Source organism: Dryobates pubescens, chromosome Z, assembly GCF_014839835.1.
Source record: "Dryobates pubescens isolate bDryPub1 chromosome Z, bDryPub1.pri, whole genome shotgun sequence".
NCBI lineage: Eukaryota > Metazoa > Chordata > Aves > Piciformes > Picidae > Dryobates > Dryobates pubescens.
This window is the reverse complement of record NC_071657.1, coordinates 120,582,920-120,597,485: the sequence shown is the minus strand read 5'-3', so window position 1 is coordinate 120,597,485 and position 14,566 is coordinate 120,582,920.

The window sequence follows — 14,566 nt, the reverse complement described above, 5'->3', positions numbered from 1 at the left end:
GCTTGTACTGCCCTGTCGGAGGGGGATCCTGCTGCCTCTGCTGCCTGCACTATGCTGCCTGCACTGCCTGGGGTCTCCGCTGCTTGTACCACCCTGCCTGTGCTACCTCCTGCCTGTACTTCTTGACCTACTGGAAGGTATCTCCTGCCTGCCTTGCTTGTACTTCTTGTCTTACCTGAGGTTATCTCCTGCTGGTACTTCGTGCCCTACTTGAAGGTAACTCCTGCCTGTTGTTCTTGACCTTTCTGGGGGTCTCTCCTGCCTGTCCTGCCCTGGGGATCTCCTGTCCTGCCTGTTCTTCCTGCCCAAGGGGTGCCTGCTGCCTGCACCACCTGGAGGTATTGCCTGTATGTGCTGCCTGCCCTGCCTGGGGTATCCCCTGCCTGCTTTGCCCACCCTGCCTGTACTACCGAAGGGTCTCTTCTGCCTGCCCTGCCCGTCCCAGCTCTCACCTGCCTTCACCACCTCCCCTGCCTGTACTTCCTGTGCAGCCTGGACTGTCACCTGCCTGCACCATCTGTGCTGCCTGAGGGTATCACCTGTCTGCCCTGCCTGTACTTCCTGCCCGACCTGGGGTCTCCCTTGCCTGTACTTCCTGCCCTACCTGAGGTTATCAGCTGCCTGCCCTGCCTATACTTTCTGCCCTGCTTGAGGGTCTCTTCTGCCTGTATTTCTTGCCCTGCCTGTACTTCCTGCCTTACCTGGGGGGGGTGTCTCTCCTGCCTGTACTTCTTGTCCTGCCTGTACTTCTTGTCCTGCCTGTACTTCCTGCCTTACCTGGGGGGGGTGTCTCTCCTGCCTGTACTTCTTGTCCTACCTGAGGTTCTTTCCTGCCCTACTACTTCTTGACCTACCTGAAGGTCTCTCCTGCCTGCCTTGTCTGTACTTCCTGCGCTGCTTGGGGGTCTCTCCTGCCTGTACTTTGGGGGTCTCTCCTGCCTGTAGTTCCAGCCCTCCCTAAAGGTCTCCTGTCTGTACTTCCTGACCTACCTGAGGGTCTCTCCTGCTTCTACTTCTTGACCTACCAGAAGGTCTCTCCTGCCTGCCCTGCCTGTACTTCTTGCCCACCTGAGGGGCTTCTCCTGCCCACCCCACTGCCTGCACGTTTTTGGGGAGTGGGGAGGGAGGTGACACATGTGACCCAACCCTGTCACACTCATGTGCAAGGTCCCCAAGGATGGCCTGGCCCTGAGCCTCCATAAGCAGCTTTGGGGACAAAGAGGATCAACACGTCCGGCTGTGGGGACATCAAGGAGGAGGCAGGCGGGGGGGGGGGGGGGGGGGGGGGCACACACACACTCAAGGGGACAGGGAGGGGACAGGGCCACCTACAGAGTCCTGAGGGGATGGGTTGGGGGGTATACAGACATGGAGTGGGCTTGGGTTGGAGAAGGTCTCTGAGATGAAGTCCAAAGCTTAGCCCAGCACTGCCAGGTCACCACCAGACCGTGGCCCACAGCACCATATCTATGTGGCTCCGAAAGCCCTCCAGGGATGGGGACTCCACCACTGCCTTGGACAGCCCTTGACAACCCTCAAGAGGAAAAACAATTTCCTCGTGGTCCAAACTAAACCTCTCCTTGTGCAACCTGATGTCATTTTCTTCTCATTCCATCACTTTGGAGAAGACCTTGATGCCTACAAGGCTCCAACCTCCCCTAAGGGAGTTGTAGTGAGCCAGAAGGTCTCCCCTCAACCTTCTTTTCTCCAGCCTGGACCCCCTCAGGTCCCTCAGCTTATAGAATCATAGAATTGTCAGGGTTGGAAGGGACCTCAAGGATCAGCCAGTTCCAACCCCCCTGCCATGGGCAGGGACACCTCACACCTGATCAGGTTACTGGGAGCTACATCCAGCCTCGCCTTAAAAACCTCCAGGCTTCTATCACCTCCCTGGGCAACCTGTGCCAGTGGCTCACCACCCTCATGGGGAAGAACTTCTTCCTAACATCCAATCTGAACCTACCCATTTCTAGTTTTGTTCCATTCCTCCTAGCCCTAGCATTACCTGACACCCTAAAAAGTCTTCTCCTCAAAAGTTTTCCAGACCCTTCCCCAGCTTTGTTGCCCTTCTCTGGACTTCCTCCAGCCCCTCAATGTCCTTCTTGGAGTGAGGGACCCAATACTGACCCCAGGATTGCTGGTGTGGCCTCAGCAGTGCCCAGTCCAGAGGGACAATCCCTGCCCTGCTCCTGCTGGCCACACCATTGCTGATCCAAGCCAGGCTGCTGGTGGTCTTCTCGCCCACCTGAGCACAGCCTGGCTCGTCTCCACTCACTGCTGACCATCATCCCCAGGTCCTTCTCCAGCCTCTCCAGCCACTCCGGCCCCAGCCTGGAGCGCTCCTGGGGCTGGTGGGAGCCAAGGGTGGGAGTCACCTCCCCGGGACGGTCTCGGTGGCCGTTAGAGGGAGCCCTCAGCCCTCTGCTGCTGCCGCAGCCGCCCCCGGGATGGGGTCGGATCGCACCTCCCGGAGCTCTGCTGGCACCATCGGGAGAGGTGGTGGAGTCACCATCATTGGAGGTATTCAGGAGGAGACTTGATGGGGTGCTTGGTGCCATGGGTTAGTTGATTAGGTGGTGTTGGATTGGTTGATGGGTTGGACACGATGATCTTGAAGGTCTCTTCCAACCTGGTCTATTCTATTCTATTCTATTCTATTCTATTCTATTCTATTCTATTCTATTCTATTCTATTCTATTCCGGAGGTGGCCCTTCCCACACCCTTCCCACGCCCTTCCCAAGCCCTTCCCAGGCCCTTCCCACCCAGCTCTGGACACCTCCATGGGTGTAGTTTTGAACCCCATCAGCCAGGTTCTGGAGCAGGTGGAGGCAGAGCCAGCCCAAAACTGTGTCAGGGAGGGGACCTCCCATGTCCCACCTGCAGGTCTCCACCTCAGGCCCCTCATTTATTTGTCCTTAGTTAATTGGGGAGTGCAGGACAGCCCCTGGGGCAGTGCAGGTGGACCTCCAGCTCCTTCTCTTCCTTCCTTTGGTGGCCTCCTCCTGGTGGGACCTGGTTTGATAGGCATGAGGCCACCCCACCTCCAGAGGTTCTGCTCCATGGCTCAATGTCCTACCATCAGCCAGGTCCTGCAGCACCTCCACCTGGCCACTGTTTTGGTGCCTCCAAGAGTGGCTTGGGGGTGACCTGCTCTTCACAGGGTGCCACCAGGCCTCGGGGTGGAACCTGCTGCCAAGTGATGACCAAAGCCAAACATCTGGACCCAACTTCCCCTTCCCCCCAGGTGCTGGTGGTTGGTTTGCTGAACGCCGTCGGGGAGCACATTTGGAAGCCTCTCCTGCAGGTGACCTTCAACAGCCTCCTGCAACCTCTGCTGCTCTTCCTGAAGAAGGTCCTGTGTGGCCTAAGGGACCTGATGGAGCCTCTGCTGGATGTCCTGGCTGGGCTCTGCTCCCAGCTGGCTGTGCTGCTGAGTGCAGTCAGACTGGTGGAGGTCAACCTGGGGCTGGACAGGAGGAGGGAGCTCAGGGACCTTGGCAGAGGCTGAGGTTGGGGCTTGGGTGGCCAAGGAGGAAGAGGAGGAGAAGAGTGCTGGGAATGAAGAGGAGCTGAGTGACTCCAGGCCCCAGGAGGCACCAAGAAGGTGAGAAGGGTGAAGCCACCTCTCTGTGTGGGCACTGATGGGGCTGGGTGGTGGATTCCTGTGTGGGCACTGATGGGGCTGGGTGATGGATTCCTGTGTGGGCACTGGTGGGGCTGGGTGATGGATTCCTGTGTGGGCACTGATGGGGCTGGGTGACGGATTCCTGTGTGGGCACTGATGGGGCTGGGTGATGGATTCCTGTGTGGGCACTGGTGGGGCTGGGTGATGGATTCCTGTGTGGGCACTGATGGGGCTGGGGCTGGGTGATGGATTCCTGTGTGGGCACTGATGGGGCTGGGTGGTGGATTCCTGTGTGGGCACTGATGGGGCTGGGGCTGGGTGATGGATTCCTGTGTGGGCACTGATGGGGCTGGGTGATGGATTCCTGTGTGGGCACTGATGGGGCTGGGGCTGGGTGGTGGATTCCTGTGTGGGCACTGATGGGGCTGGGGCTGGGTGGTGGATTCCTGTGTGGGCACTGATGGGGCTGGGGCTGGGTGATGGATTCCTGTGTGGGCACTGACGGGGCTGGGTGATGGATTCCTGTGTGGGCACTGATGGGGCTGGGGCTGGGTGATGGATTCCTGTGTGGGCACTGATGGGGCTGGGTGATGGATTCCTGTGTGGGCACTGATGGGGCTGGGTGGTGGATTCCTGTGTGGGCACTGATGGGGCTGGGGCTGGGTGATGGATTCCTGTGTGGGCACTGATGGGGCTGGGTGATGGATTCCTGTGTGGGCACTGATGGGGCTGGGTGATGGATTCCTGTGTGGGCACTGATGGGGCTGGGTGGTGGATTCCTGTGTGGGCACTGATGGGGCTGGGGCTGGGTGATGGATTCCTGTGTGGGCACTGATGGGGCTGGGGCTGGGTGATGGATTCCTGTGTGGGCACTGACGGGGCTGGGTGGTGGATTCCTGTGTGGGCACTGATGGGGCTGGGGCTGGGTGATGGATTCCTGTGTGGGCACTGGTGGGGCTGGGGGATGGATTTCTGTGTGGGCACTGATGGGGCTGGGGCTGGGTGATGTATTCCTGTGTGGGCACTGATGGGGCTGGGTGGTGGATTCCTGTGTGGGCACTGATGGGGCTGGGTGATGGATTCCTGTGTGGGCACTGGTGGGGCTGGCTGATGGATTCCTGTGTGGGCACTGATGGGGCTGGGTGATGGATTCCTGTGTGGGCACTGATGGGGCTGGGTGATGGATTCCTGTGTGGGCACTGATGGGGCTGGGGCTGGGTGATGGATTCCTGTGTGGGCACTGATGGGGCTGGGTGATGGATTCCTGTGTGGGCACTGATGGGGCTGGGGCTGGGTGATGGATTCCTGTGTGGGCACTGGTGGGGCTGGGGCTGGTGGATTTTGGTAACCACCAACCCCAAACCAAGCCAATAAATGCAAGGTTTCTACCATGGATGGTGTCTCCAAGTGAGGTGGTGATCCTCCTCCTGCCTGGAAGGCTTTCTGTCCCCTTCTCCTTGGGCAGGAGGGCAGCTGGGCAACTCTGGTGGGGTCTGCTGTCAGTTCCGTAGATGGCTTGGTCTGGGGAGCTGAAGTTCCTCAGCCCTGGCCAGGACAGGAGGTGGTGGCTTCTCTGCAGGAGCTGAGCAGCCCCTGGGCACCCTTGCTGTGGTCTCTATGCTTTGGCTGGAGCTGCTCCCCAAGGCTGGTGGGGTATCTGGGATTTGGGGAGTGTCTGAGAAATCAATGAAGGTCACCAGTGGTATGGTTCTCAGAAGGAAACCTGGGACCCATCTCAGGTAGTGAGAAGGTGCCTGGGAGCAACCCCCTGCACCAGTACAGATGGGGGATGATCTGCTGGAAAGCAGCTCCATGGAGAAGGACCTGGGAGTGGTGGTGGTCAATGAGGTCACCATGAGCCAGCAATGAGGCCTCAAGGCCAAGAAGGCAAAAGATATCCTTGGGGGCATGGAAAAGAGTGTGGCCAGCAGGTCAGGGGAGGTTCTTCTTCCCCTCTACTCTGCCCTGGTGAGGCCACAGCTGGACAACTGGGCCCAGTTCTGGGCTCCCCAGTTCCAGAGGGACTGGGAGCTACTGGAGAGTCCAGTGGGGGCTGGGAAGCTGCTGAGGGGCCTGGAACATTCTCTGTGAGGAGGAAAGGCTGAGAGCCCTGGGGCTGGAGAACAGCCACCCCAGAGGGGATCTGATCAATGCTCAGCAAGAGCTAAAGGAGCTGTGGGGGCCAAGAGGATGAGGCTGGGCTCTTGTCAGTGGTGCCCAGTGCAGGACAAGGGGCAATAGGCACAGGCTGGATACCAGGAGGTTCCATCAGGAGCAGTTTGTTGGCTGTGAGGGTGGTGGAGCCCTGGGGCAGGCTGCCCAGAGAGGTTGTGGAGTCTCCTTGTCTGGAGAGCTTCCAGCCCCACCTGGACATTGTGATGCTGGGCAAGCGGCTGTGGGTGCCCTGCTGCAGCACAGGACTGGACTGGAGGGTCTGCAGAGGTCCCTTCCCACCCCACCATGCTGGGATTTTGAAGTGATTCCCATAGGAATCAGGAGGCCAGAGGAGCTCAATTTCAGGCAGCAAAGCTCTGAGGGTGTTTTCTAAGACCTTTGATGGGATCAGAGCTGGGTCCAAGCCCCATTTTGGTACTCATCTTCTCCTGGGAGCTCTTCCCACCGCTTGCGTGTGCTGCCAGCTCCGGGAGGATTCCAGACCCAAGCCCTTGGCTTTTTATGGGCAGGGAACAGTTTGTTTGCAGCCTCTGGGATCACCAGGAGGGGCTGAGCCGTTTGCTGAGCTCTGGGACTTCAGCCCCTCTGGTGCTGCAGAAAAGACCAGCTGGAAGCCAGCAGGGAGAAGATGAGGTGTCCAGGCTTCGGTGCCCACAGGCAGCAGGTGATTGAGGGCTGAAGTTTGCCAGGAGAACAGAGCAGCTCTGCCCTTGCCCCTCAGCCAGAGGGTGGAAGAGCTACACACAGCCGCCAGCAGGGCTTGGCCTCCTGGATTTGGTCCAGGAGGTCAGCAGGGTCAGGATGTGGTCAACAGAGCCCTCAGGGGTCACTTGATGGGGGCACAAGGTTGTCCTCAGGGGATTTCCACCTACAGAAGGTCCCTGTGGTGGGCTACAGGAGTGTCCTGGTGACCATCCCCTGATAACAAACCTTCCTGCAGGGATGGAAGAGCAGATGTCCAACGTCCTCCTGGAGCCCTGGTGGCCAGCAAACACCCCTGGAGATGGCCACTGGGTGCTGAGGAGCCACCACCATCATCCTGCAGCCCCCTGCCCTGCTCTAGGGTCTGCAGCTCCTTCAACAACTCCAATGGAGTTTGCCCGATGAGTTAAACACCAGCAGGACTTGGAGTCCTGGATTAGGTCCAGGAGGCCACCAGGGTCAGGATGTGGTCTCAGAGCCCTCAGGGGTCACTTGTGGGGGCGGGTCCTTTCCGGGTATTTCCATACACAGAAGGTCTCTGTGTGGAGGTGCACAAGCGTCAGACCTTCCTGCAGGGATGGAAGAGGAGATGTCCCATGTCCTCCTGGAGCCCTGGCGGCCAGCAAACACCGCGGAGATGGCTGCTGGGTGCCGAGGAGCCAGCACCAGCGTCCTGCAGCCCCCCGCCCTGCTGTGGGGTCTGCGACTCCCGCAGCAACAGTGGGCGGAGATTGTCTGCTCAGCTAAACACCAGCAGGACCTGGCAGCAGCATCTCCGAGGGGTGCAAACCCCTTCCTTGGTTTTGTTTTGCGGGGGCTGGAAGGGGTGTCGGATTTGGGGCTCTGAGGAGGGTGAAGAGAAGCTGTGGATGCCGGGTTCCAAGCGGCGTGCAGGGACAAGGACATGGTGACAAGGTTCAGCCCAACAAAACGTTGAGCAGCAGCCCGGGGGCTGGCAGCTCCCTCGCATTGCTGCTCCCTTAGCTCACCAGATTCCTTCCCTCCGGCTCATCCCAGCGCTCCCAGCTCCGGTCACGGATCAACACGCGGCACGGGAGGGCGGAGAACCGGCAAGAACCTTCTCTCTTGGCTGCCCACCAAAAGCTTGCAGTCAACCCCCTGACGGCCACCGAGGCCAGCGCCGTGCCTGTGGGGTGCGGGGCACGGATCCTCCCGGTGCTTCCCGGCACGATCCGGGATGGGTTTGTGCTCTGCTGGGTGCAGGGTCGGGAGAGGAGCCAGCTGGGACGTGGAGAGATGCCAGGAAGCCGAGCGCAGCCAGGGCCTCCTAACGCTCCGGTGCTTCCCTAAATAGATAGGAGCGGGGTGGGAGGGGATTAGCTGGGGGCATTCCTGTGCCCCCCGCCCCCGAGCCCTGCTGCTCGGCCCCCCGTTAAATCCTGGACACGAGGGGATGGGATCTGCCAGAGATGGCTGCAGGAGGTGGGAGTTCTGCTCCTCATCCTGCCCCGCTCTCCCTAGAATCGAGGAACTGTTTGGTTCTCCACATCTCATTGTCTCAGGTTCTGGTTGGAATCGTGGAAGGGGTTGGGTTGGAAAAGAACCTGAGGATCGTGGGAGTCCAACCCTTAGCCCAGCACTGCCAGGGCACCACCAAACCATGGCCCTCAGCACCACAGCTCCAAGGCTTTGAAACCCCTCCAGGGTTGGGAACTCCACCACTGCCCTGGGCAGCCTGGGCCAGGCCTGGACAACCCTTTCCATGAAGAAATTGCTCCTCATGTCTAACCTAAACCTCCCCTGGGACACCGTGAGGTCATTTCTTACCCTATCACTGGGGAGGGGAGACCAACTCCCACCTAGCTCCAAGTTCCTTTCAGGGAGCTATAGAGAGCCAGAAGGTCTCCCCTCAGCCTCCTTTCTCCAGGCTCAATGCCCCCAGGTCCCTCAGCTGCTCCTCACAAGTTCTCCAGACCCTTCCTCTCGTTCTCCAGATCCTTCTTGTCTTCCAGACCTTCCTTGTCCTCCAGACCCTCTGCCACATTCTTTGCCCTTCTCTTGACCTGCTCCAGTGCCTTAATATCCTATTGGAGGGCCCCAAAACTGACCCCAGGATTCAAGGTGTGTGTTTCACCAGTGCCCAGTCCAGGGGCACAACCCCTGCCCTGCTCCTGCTGCCCACACCACTGCTGGGGCAAGCCGGGATGCTGGTGGCCGCCTTGGCCACATGCTGGCTCATGCTGGCTCCTCTCCAGCTGGCTGTTGACCAGCCCTGCCCAGGTCCTTCTCCATTGGGTGGTTTCTATCTCTGCAGGGATTTGCCAAGTCAGTTCTGGTTGGTTCCTCTGGGATTTTGTCTCCTGGCAGTGCTCTCAGAGCTTCAGGCTATTTTTAGCTCTGTGAGGAGTTGATGAGTCGCTGCCCAACCATTTCTGGTGGCTCCATCCAGCCTGATGATGATGATGATGATGATGGGGTTGGTCACATCCACGTGGCTTCCCTGGGAGGAGCTGAGAGCCTGGCTTCAGGTCCAGCTTTTGTCAGAAGGGTGTCCCGGGAAGGGCTCAGCCCCACTGCCTGGCTCTGCTCAGCCATGGGGACACCACCAGGGTGTGACCACATCTGGATTCCAAAAAGGTCATATCCTGGGGTCAGGACCAGGCATGGAAGTGTTGAAGTAAATCAGGAATGAGTTTGGGAAGGCTCTGTGGTTGGGCTTCCTGGCATCACCTTCCCATGGGCAGAGGGAAACTGAGGCAGGGCATGGGTTGGTCTGTCCCATCTCAGTGTTGGGACCTTCAGAGAGTCCTGATGGTCCTGGTTGGCTGCCCTGGAGTTGTGCTCTCGCTGCTCATCTATGGGCTCCTCTAGCCTTGACTCCCTCTTCCTCATCCTCCTGCATGTAGCTCCACATCCTGCACCCTTCCTGTGCCACCAGGGCTGCAGTGCCACCTCAAAGAGCTTCCCATAGTCCACCTGTTGTTCTGCTGAGGCACCTCAAGCCACCTCAGAGTGGAGTCACCACTCACACTGCTCCTGCAAGAGGTCTGTGTGACCTGGGTCTCCATCCCTGCTCTCCCATCCCTGCTCCTCCATTCCTTTCTCCATCCTTGCTTCTCCATCCCTCCTGTCCCAGTAGTCTCACTGTAGGTCTGTGTGCTAGACCACCTCTGCAGCTCTCCAGCTCCTCCATGGCCTTGGCTGCTCTCCAGCTCCTTCCTGGTGTTGGTGCTCCTCCAGAGCATCACAGGTCTTCTTCCAGAGCAGCTTCTCAAGGGACTCACAAAGGTTGGACACCTCACCAGTGTCCGTGACCTGGCAGAGCTGCAGCTGTGGGTGGGACAATCGATTGCCCAATGGGCTGATAAAATTCCCTCTTCCACATCCAAATCCCAAGGTCATCTTCTCCTGAACTTCTCCACGGGCCAAGCCATGTGACAACGAGGTAAACACAGCCCTGGCTGCAAAGCTGGTTAATGACTGATGTGTCCTCCTCGTTCCGTGCCTGTGGAGGTGTACTGAGAACTTCCAAAAGCCAAGACACATGGCTGGACCTGGACAAAATGGAGAAAGGGCTTTGATGAGGCACCTGGAGATCAGGGTTTCCTCAGCCCATCCAAAAAGAGGCCACAAATCAGTAGAGGCAAGAACAAGAAGTCCTCTTCTGCTCTTGTGCATCATGGAGATCATCTCCTGGTCATCTTGGTCAGGAATGAGCTCTGGGTTAGATTTAGGAGGCTCTAAGTGTGGGATACTTTCATCAAGGAGAACTTCCTGGGCAGAAAGTGAAGGACACACCATTAGTCTTCTGCTGAGGAGCTGGTGGTACCTCTGGAAGAGCCTTAAATGACTGCTGAGGTCTCCTGATGGTGGCCATTGTCGGTTGATGCTCTTCTAAGTGCAGTCAGGCATTTTAATGGTTGGACTCCATGATCTTAAAGGTCCTTTTCCACCCAAACCCATACTGTGACTCTGAAATGTGGGCCAGAAGCTGAAACCACCACCAGCCTAACTCTGTTTGGTTTGAACAAGAGCATCCAGCCCTGGAGCCTTGGTTTCATGAGGAGGCCACTGATAGCTCCTCACTCTGTCCTTTCCCTTGTGGCCTGTAGACCACTCCATGCCCAGAGGTGAGCTTCACCTCAGGAAGGGAGGTAGGTCCTAGCTCTAGGGGTAACCCCTCCTCAACCTTTGCTCCAAGAAGCTGCATGCTCATTGAAGGGAGGACTTGGTGGAAGCCTGGGTGGGAAAATGGAGCTGCTCCAAAATTTCCTTTGAGTCCTTCAGTCATGGTTTGGAAGAACATGGACCTGGCAGCGTTGGGTTAATGGTTGGACTTGATCTTGAAGGTCTCTTCCAACCAAAACCATTCCATGAGTCTTGTGGATCCCAGCCAGCTGGAGATATCTTGGAGTTCTAGACTGAGAGGGGCTCAACATTTCTGTCCTCCTGGGTGTAAAGAAAAGCTAAAGCAGGGTCACCCACAGCAGCTTGCTCAGCATCACAATGGCCAGGGGGGGTTGGAAGCTCTCCAGACAAGGAGACTCCACAGCTTCTCTGGGCAGCCTGCTCCAGGGTTCCACCACCCTCACAGCAAAGAAATTTCTCCTCATGTTCAGATGAGGTTCCAGTTGCTGCCCATTGCTCCTTGACCCGTCCCTGGCCACCACTGACATGAGTCTGGGCACATCCTCTTAACCCCCACAGATCCTTTAGCTCTTGCTAACCAACAGCCCCAGGGCTCTCAGCCTTTCCTCCTCACAGAGATGCTCCAGGCCCCTCAGCAGCTTCCCAGCCTCCACTGGACTCTCTCCAGTAGCTCCCAGTCTCTCTTGAACTGGGGAGCCCAGAACTGGGCCCAGGACTCCAGCTGTGGCCTCCCTAGGGCAGAGTAGAGGGGGAGGAGAACTTCCCCTGACCCACTGGCCACACTGTTTTCCATGTCCCCAAGGAGACCCTTGGCCACAAGGCCCTATTGCTGGCTCATGGTGACCTCGTTGACCACCAGCACTCCCAGGTCCTTCCCCATGGAGCTGCTTTCCAGCAGATCATCCCCCATCTGTACTGGTGCAGGGGGTTGCTTCCAGGCACCTTCTCACTACCTGAGAAGATCCCTTCTCATGCCGCTCTATCTCCAGGCTGCTTCCAGCAGTGTCCTGTGACCACACAAGGGACACAAACTGGAACCCAGGAAGTTCCATCAGGAGAAACTTCTTGATTTTGAGGGTGATGGAACAGAGAGGTTGTGGAGTCTCCTTGTCTGGAGAGCTTCCAGCCCCAGCTGGCCATTGTGACCCTGTGCAAGCTGCTGTGGAGCTGGGGGCTTGGACTGGCTGAGCCCCAGAGAAGCAAGACGAAAGGTTGGGTTTTTCGAAGGAACTTTCAGGTGGATCTTTTTCAGCTGATGACTCAGTAGCTGGGGCCGAGGTCTCTGCCGTCAGCTGGGCCAAAAGCAGCTCCTGAAGCGCATTGAAGGGTGGGAATTATCTCAGCACCCTGTAAATATCTGCTGGGAGCATCTGCCAGTTCCCTACGGAGAGAAACAGGCTGGGAGGGCACCGCTCCTCGGCCCTAATTTAGACATTGACTTCAGGATGGGATGAATCACAGCCTGGAAGTGCTGGTTGCTCTCCAGTGACTCTACTGGGGGAGTCTAGACAGCCCCAGAGGTTGGCTCAGCAGGGGGAGGGTGTGAATCACAGCCAGGGGGTCTGAAGGTTGAGTTCAGCTCCTAACCTCATCACGGTGAAGCTGAGGCAGGAGGAGATTAAATTGCAGCCTGAGGGTGCTCCTGGGGTGCTCCACGTACAGGCTGGGATTTGGGTGGTAGGAGACGTTCCCTGCTGATGGGATCACCTCATCTTCTGCAGCAGGAACATAAGGGATGAGCAAATGCCCCTCAGTATTTTGAAAGCCCCCCCAAACCCCAAGGTATTTATACAACTGGCTGTCAGCCGCCCGGCATCGGAGCCCTGCACTGCTCACGGTTATTTTGGGATGGATGCAGTCATGAGGAGCTCGTTTGGGGCATGGCTGGCAGCACAGCAGGGACCCTCACAACAAGAAGGACATCGAGGGGCTGGAGTGGGCCCAAAGAAGGGCAACAAAGCTGGGGAAGGGCCTGGAGAACAAGGGAGAAGGGTCTGGAGATCTCATGAGGAGCAGCTGAAGGATCTGAGGGGGGGAACCAACCTAGAGGAAAGGAGGCTGAGGGGAGACCTTCTGGCTCTCCACAACTCCCTGAAAGGAGGTTTGGAGCCAGGTGGGCAACATGGTCTTCTCCCTAGTGATAGAACAAAGGGAAATGGCCTCAAGTTGCCCCAGGGGAGGTTTAGGTTGGACATGGGGAGCAGTGGAGCAAAGAGGCCAAGGGGAGACTTTCTGGGTCTCTCCAACTCCCTGAAAGGAGGCTGGAGACAGGTGAGGGTTGGTCTCTTATCTCAGTGATGGGATGAGAAGAAACAGCCTCAAGTTGTACCAGGAGAGGATTAGGTTGGACAGGAGGAACAATTTCTTCATGGAAAGGGTCTCCACCTTTAGAGGGGTCTCAAAGCTGTGGAGATGTGGTGCTGAGGGCCATGTTTTGGTGATGCCCTGGCAGTGCTGGGCTAAGGGTTGGACTCCATGATCTTAAAAGGTCTTTTCCAAACAAAACAATTTCATGATCCTTGCCCATCACAATTCCCCTTCCTTTGGAGTTTCCAGAGGAACTTCAGAGAATGACTCCTCCTTCTCAGACCTCCATGAGAAAAGCCAAAGCCAGACATGGCCCAGGAGTGAACCACTGCCCAGGAGTTCTGCCACACTCATGTCTCTATTCCAGAGCCTCTCTGGGACTGGGATCCCAAGCACAACTGGTAACCAGTTACTGCTGGGGTCTCCAGTCTGTTTACTGGGGAGAAGACCCTTTGGTGTGAGAGAGCGATGTCCAAACCTTCTTCTGCAAAAGGTGATGCCCAGGTGTTTCAGACTCCAGGTTTTGTGGTAGAAATGCTGGGATGGCCACAAGGGCTCACAAGAAGGATGGGAGGATGTAAGCCCTCTGCTGTGAAGCACCCTCTATTGTAAGGGTGCTGGGGTTGTTTAGCCTGCAGAGGAGAAGGCTCCAGGAAGAACTTCTGGTGTCTTTTCAGTGCTTAGAATGGGGACAGACTTTTGAGCCAGGCTGTAGTGATAGGGCAAAGAATGATGGTTTGAAACTAAATGGGAGATTTAGACTGGAGAGGAGGAAACATTCACCCTGAGGGTGGCGAGACCCTGTCCCACAGTGCCCCCCACCAGCCTAGCTCCAGCTGCTGGGCGGGCTCTGGAATCACAGAATGGGTGAGGGTGGAAAAGACCCTGAAGATCATACAGCCCAACCATCATCCCAGCACTGCTAGGGCACCACCAGACCAATCCCCTCATGTACCTCATCTCCAGGGATGGGCACTCCACCACTGCCCTGCCCAGCCTGGACAGCCCTCAAGGGGAAGAAATTGTTCCTCACGTCCAACCTGAACCTGCCCTGGAGCAACCTGAGGCCACTTCTTCTCGTTCAGTCGCATGTTCCTTTAGAAAAGGGGCCAGTCCCCAGCTGGCTAAGGTCTCTCCTCAGCCTCCTTCTCTGCAGGTTCTTTAGCTACTCCTCAAAACTTGTCCAGACTGCTCGCCAGCGTTATTGCCAGTCTGAACCTGCACCAGCCCTTCAGTGTCCGAGTAAAAGGAATAAGGTGGGGAAAGAGAAAAGCAAGGGGAGGGCTCCCCGTGGGTAGGGCACCCACCCCTGCGCCCTCGCCGCCCTTTTCCCGCCATCCTCGTGCCCAGCCCCTTAGCGGTCCCTATCGCGCATGCGCGTTGTGCAGCGGCTCCCCGGAGGACCGCCGCGGGGGCGGGGTCGTCGTCCGGCGCGCGCCTGAGGACGTGGCGCTTTCCAGCCAATCAGAGCTCTAACTCCCGCCCCTCGGCGGGCTAGTAGGCGGGGCCTGGTGGCGGGGAGGGGGCGGGGCCGAAGGGGCGGGGATGTGGGCGGAGGGCACAGCGGGGGCGGGCCGAAGCTCGGATGGGCAGTGGAATTGACCAATCAAGAGGCAGAGTCCCACGGCGGGGGAGGTGGAGCCTCG